The following is a 5,614-nucleotide window of genomic DNA, read 5'->3' on the forward strand; positions in this document are numbered from 1 at the left end:
CAGCCATAGGAAAGAAAGCATCATTCAGCTAAGACTACCTAAAGGGAACTTTAAAATACCTAGCTACATCTTCACACCTTTAAGTTAGACTGAGCCCTACTGTCCTTAAGAGAGAATTCTGCGCAGTTATCCAGAGGAGGACCTCCACGTTCTCTTTCACATAGCTGCATTCGGAGATAGTTTATATGAGGCATGTGTGTGTGTGGTTTTTTTTTTTAAGAGAGATACTTATACCTGGAATTTATATTCTTCCAAGTAATCTTTTAGTCTTGTTGGTAAAGGCAGTCCCCAGATGGTACTGGTACATTTGTTAATGGCGAGTCGACAGAAATGCTGCAGAGTGGGTGCTGATGTATACAGAGGTTTGGTCAGGTACAGGTGAACGGTCCCATGCCGTGGGGCTTCTGGGCTTGTCCGTTTTTCCTTGCACAGGTGTACATAGTAGTCAATCAGATGAACCACACTGTCAAACTGTTTAAGCTTGGACTTGACACATATGATAGAATCCAACCTGAATTTCCCATCTTGGTACTCAATCCGCGGGTTATTCGGTCCAGCTGATGTCTCAACGGATATAGTTAGTAGGTAGTCTGAATTCGAACTATCTCTAATCAAGAAAGTTCCTCTGGAGACTCTTTTAATTTCTCTTTGGCCTTATTAACAGTCATACTTCCCCAGTACCATCCTGGGGTTTTTCATTCAGAAAGAAAAAGAAAAGAAAGTGAAATAATTATTTTTTTCTTTTTTTCTTAGATATTTTCTTTATTTACATTTCAAATGCTATCCCGAAAGTTTCCTATACCCTCCCCCCGCCCTGCTCCCCTACCCACCCACTCTCACTTCTTGGCCCTGGTATTCCCCTGTACTGGGGCATATAAAGTTTTCAGTACCAAGGGGTCACTCTTCCCAGTGATGGCCGACTAGGCCATCTTCTGCTACATATGCAGCTAGAGATATGAGCTCTGGGGGTACTGGTTAGTTCATATTGCTGTTCCACCTATAGGGTTTCAGACCCCTTCAACTCCTTGGGTGCTTTCTCTAGATTCTCCCTTGGGGGCCCTGTGTTCCATCCTATAGATGACTGTGAGCATCCACTTCTGTATTTTCCAGGCACTGGCATAGCCTCACATAAGACAGCTATACCAGGGTCCCTTCAGCAAAATCTTTCTGGCATATGCAATAGTGTCTGGGTTTGGTGGCTGATTATGGGATGGATCCCCGGGTGGGGCAGTCTCCGGATAGTCCATCCTTTCATCTTAGCTCCAAACTTTGTCTCTGTAACTCCTTTCATGGGTATTTTGTTCCCTATTCTAAGGAGGAATGAAGTATCCACCCATTGGTCTTCCCTCTTCTTGATTTTCTTGTGTTTTGCTAATTGTATCTTGGGTATTCTATGTTTCTGGACTAATATCCACTTATCAGTGAGTGCATATCTAATGACTTCTTTTGTGATTGGGTTACCTCATTAAGGATGATATCCTCCAGATATATCCATTTGCCCAAGAATTTCATAAATTCGAAATAGTTATTATTAAGAATTTTTAGAGTATGGTCTGTACTTGGCAGTCCTTTTTCTAGTTGTCTTGCTTTGTTTGAGACAGGGCCTCCTGTAGCACAGGCTGGCCTCAATTCTCAATTTTACTTTGTAGCCAAGGATAACCTTGAACTACTTGTTCTTCATTCTTCACCTCCCAAGTCCTGGAATTTATAAACCTGTACCATGGTGCTGAACTAATTTCTCTTGTAATACCTTTTTTTTTTTTAAAGCTGGTGAGTTAAAGTTTACCAAGGCCTACCATAAATCTCTGGGTAAATATTTAATAAAAACTTAAGTTCATTCCAGGCACAACTGTAAACCAATTTTTTTTTTCTTTTCAAATGATTTTCTGTAGCTTTTCTTTCAATTTTGTTAAGGTTTTCTTCTAATGAGCCAAAAGAACTTTTGCAATATGACAGACATATTGGCTGTTTGACTGAGCTTGCGCAGGGCCTTCACCAGATGCGCAGCCTGGGGGGGGGGGGGGGGAGAGTTCCTCAAGCGACCCCTCGGTCCCCCACTGGCTCTGCGTCCTGTCCGCTCTATTCAGGGAGGGCTCCAGGCACCGCAGGGTCATGGGAGATGAGTCAACATGTCGGAGACAGGTGGTCGCCCGAGCTGGGGCCAGTGGACCTCGCGTGCTGCCTGGAAGTCACAGTGTACCCCAAAAGGAGAGTGTGCAGAGTGTCCGAAAAGGTGGCGGAGGGGGAGGGGACTGGAAGCGGCTGGTTGTTTTTCTCCAAATTCCGGCAGAATGGTGTGGCAAAGTCTCTCGCAGACACAGTCACCCACAGGTCGCCCGCCGCAAGCTTCCGGGCTCCGGGCGCAAGGGATCTTGATCAAGGGCGCGCACCTGGAGCTCCGGCGCACACTGTCTGAGACCCGCGCAGCATTGACGGCTGCTGGAGGAAAGGCTCATGCTTCAGGGAGGAAGCCCAAGGCCAGGGAGCCTCAGAGGCGGGAGACTTGGCAAGAGTTAACCTTCTGTCCCCAGAGCCAGTGTCTACACTAACCCTTAAGGGGTACGGCTACAGTGTATTTGAATAATCTTAGAGTTAGAGGTACCAGAGGTTGCTAGGCTTCTGTTAGAGAAGCCAGGCCCTCTGCAGAGAGGGCTACATGCATGACAAAAACACACTGAGCCCTCTCTCCTGCCTTCCTACTCAGCCAAAAGCCTGACTACTGACTGTCATGCTGAATAGGTCAAACCTTAGTCAAGCCCATTCCTCTCCTCAGAGAATAAACGACCTCTGTGAAGCAACCAAGGCCACATATGCCTCAACATCCCCTTGAGTAATACAGCACAGGTTTCATGTTAACTGAGTGTACTTCCTCCAAATGTCAGTTTCCCACAGCTCCCTTGGGCTCTGGTCTCAGAGCAGAGGAGCTGAGGAGCAGGGTGGTCCAGGGCAGTGTATGAATGATTCACAAGACTTTTTAAAAGGACAGCTCCTTTATTGAAATAGAGGGGCTAGATTATTTTGCTTGAGTCAGGGGTAGGGGATGTAAGGGACATTTTAGGATGTCCTGCATTGGGTCAGGGGTCTTCCAAGTGTTATCAGGTAGATTGTTAGACTGCCAGTCACATGATGTCTAAGGAGACAGTTCTCTGGTGGGGAAACAGAAACCTAACTGGCTTTATCATGACTTGGCTTTTGTCTCTGTGGAGTTGAGTAGGCCCAAGCCTGATTTGGGTCNTGAACATCCCCACTCCTGCAGTGCTCTAGGAGAGCTGTTCAGGGGTATGGGCAGTATTAGCATTTCTTCTCTAAGCTCTGCCCCACAGTTATCTGGCTATAGCCAGGGTTGCCTGACTCACTATAAAAGGGGCTGCTTTATCCCCTTCTCATTCTCTTCTCTTCCTCTCTTCCTCACTGTCCCTTCTTTCCCCATTCCTCCCCCCCTCTATGTGCTCACAGCTGGCCTACACTCCTCTCTTTCCCCCTACTCCTTCTGTTTCTCTCTGCCTTTCTATGTCTCTACTCTCCCAATTTCCCTCCCCATGCTAAATAAACTTTATTCTGTGCTATACAGTCCTGTGATTGGTACCTCAGGGGAAAGGATGCCTCATCATGGGCTTGCAGAGACACATCTTTCCCCCCAACCATACAGAGCCTCTATCAAACATATGCCTGGGTTTTTCTTTCTTTTTATAAAACATAAGAGTCACTACCCAGTTCTCATATGCACCCAAGAAAAATCAAGCTTGTTTCAAATTTGGCTCCAAATTGTGGTAGTGAACTTCCTCTCCCAAGTTCCCTGACAGTGTGTATCAGTCTGAGGTTCAGCAGCCATGGGGAAGCATCTTTGCGGGAGCCTTTTATGTGAATAATGTGCTGGTGCTTGGTGTGGGTCCTGGCCAGTCACAAGCACTAGATCCTTCCCTCCACAGCCTCATGGCCATTCTCATATACTCTTTATCTTGTTATTTATGTGAGTTAGAGCATTACAAATGTCAGTCCAGGGGCTGGTGAGATGGCTCAGCAGGTAAGAGCACCCGACTGCTCTTCCAAAGGTCCTTAGTTCAAATCCCAGCAACCACNNGTGGCTCACAACCATCCGTAACAAGATCTGACTCCCTCTTCTGGTGTGTCTGAAGACAGCTACAGTGTATTTACATATAATAAATAAATAAATAAATAAATAAATAAATAAATAAACAAATCTTAACAACAACAACAAAAAAAAACAAATGTCAGTCCATTTTAGTTCTGAAAACCCTTGCTCTGTATCTCTATCCATCTGTGTGATCAGGCAAGACAGTGCTGAGGTCCCCCCATCTTGTACAATTGGTAAGGCCATTTCCAGGTTTAACTAAAATCTGATCTCCTTCATGGAGAATCCATTGAAAGCTACCTTGATTTAATTCTAGAAATCAAAAGTCAGCTTGTCCTAGCCTTTAGTAAAACAGCTGGTTTGTGTGAAACAACCCCCCCCTTCCTCTCCCTCCCAACCCCACCTCCCCACTGACTAATGGATCTTGGTAGCTTCTGATAAAATCTCTCTCTCTCTCTCTCTCTCTCTCCCCCTCTCTCTTTTATTAGATATTTTTTTTATTTACATTTCAAATGATATCCCGAAAGTTCCCTGTACCTTCCCCCCCGCCCTGCTCCCCTACCCACCCACTCCCACTTCTTGGCCCTGGCGTTCCCCTGTACTGGNGCATATAAAGTTTGCAAGACCAAAGGACCTCTCTTCCCAATGATGGCCAACTAGGCCATCTTCTGATACATATGCAGCTAGAGACACGAGCTCTGGGGGTACTGGTTAGTTCATATTGTTGTTCAATCTATAGGGTTGCAGACCCCTTCAACTCCTTGGGTACTTTCTCTAGCTCCTCCATTGGGGGCCCTGTGTTCCATCCAATAGCTGACTGTGAGCATCCACTTCTGTATTTGATAAAATCTCTTGCTTCAAACTCTTTACTTCTTCAAAGCTCCCTGTGCCTGAGATGCCAGGATGTAGTTTCACCCTTTAAAAACTCCATTTTCTAGACACTCAGTGCCACAGCTAGGTACCGAACACTTGGGTGTGGTCCCAGATGTCTGGAATAAAGACTTTCAATTGGCTTTACACTCAGTGTGAATGTGTGGGTGGCCATCTCTGGTGAGTTTCCAACAATTTCTGTTACAGTGGCCTTGAAGACTATGAAATTTTTGGACCTGTTCACACAAAAATTCAGCTCTCACCTCAAAGGGGATAAAAGACAGTTCATTCTGAAGCCAAATATAAATGAGGGTGATCCGGAGTAAAGCCTTCAGTTAAATCTGATAAGTTATTTTTCTGCCAGTGAAATAGGCCAATTCAAGCCAGATTTTGAAATATGTACATGCATGTTTATTGGAAAGGTTCTCTCAGGCAGGTTCACTGGCCCCAAGGACCAAGGCAAGAGAAGTTTCTGAGGGGAGGGATAGAGAGAGAGAGAGAGAGAGAGAGAGAGAGAGAGAGAGAGAGCAAGAAAATTCAAAATAAGTGGAGAGAAAGAGAGAGAAAGAGAGAGAGAGAGGGAGAGAGAGAGAGAGAGAGAGAGGGAGAGAGAGAGAAGAAGAAGAAGAAGAAGAAGAAGAAGAAGAAGAA

The 5,614-nt window shown here is 45.4% G+C and overlaps 1 pseudogene; it reads right to left on the bottom strand.

Moving 5' to 3' along the window:
- Positions 1–228: 228 nt before the first annotated feature.
- LOC110311005 lies at positions 229–2,114 on the bottom strand (annotated as a pseudogene).
- Positions 2,115–5,614: the final 3,500 nt, after the last annotated feature.

The sequence above is a fragment of the Mus caroli genome, chromosome 15, assembly GCF_900094665.2.
Source record: "Mus caroli chromosome 15, CAROLI_EIJ_v1.1, whole genome shotgun sequence".
Lineage (NCBI taxonomy): Eukaryota > Metazoa > Chordata > Mammalia > Rodentia > Muridae > Mus > Mus caroli.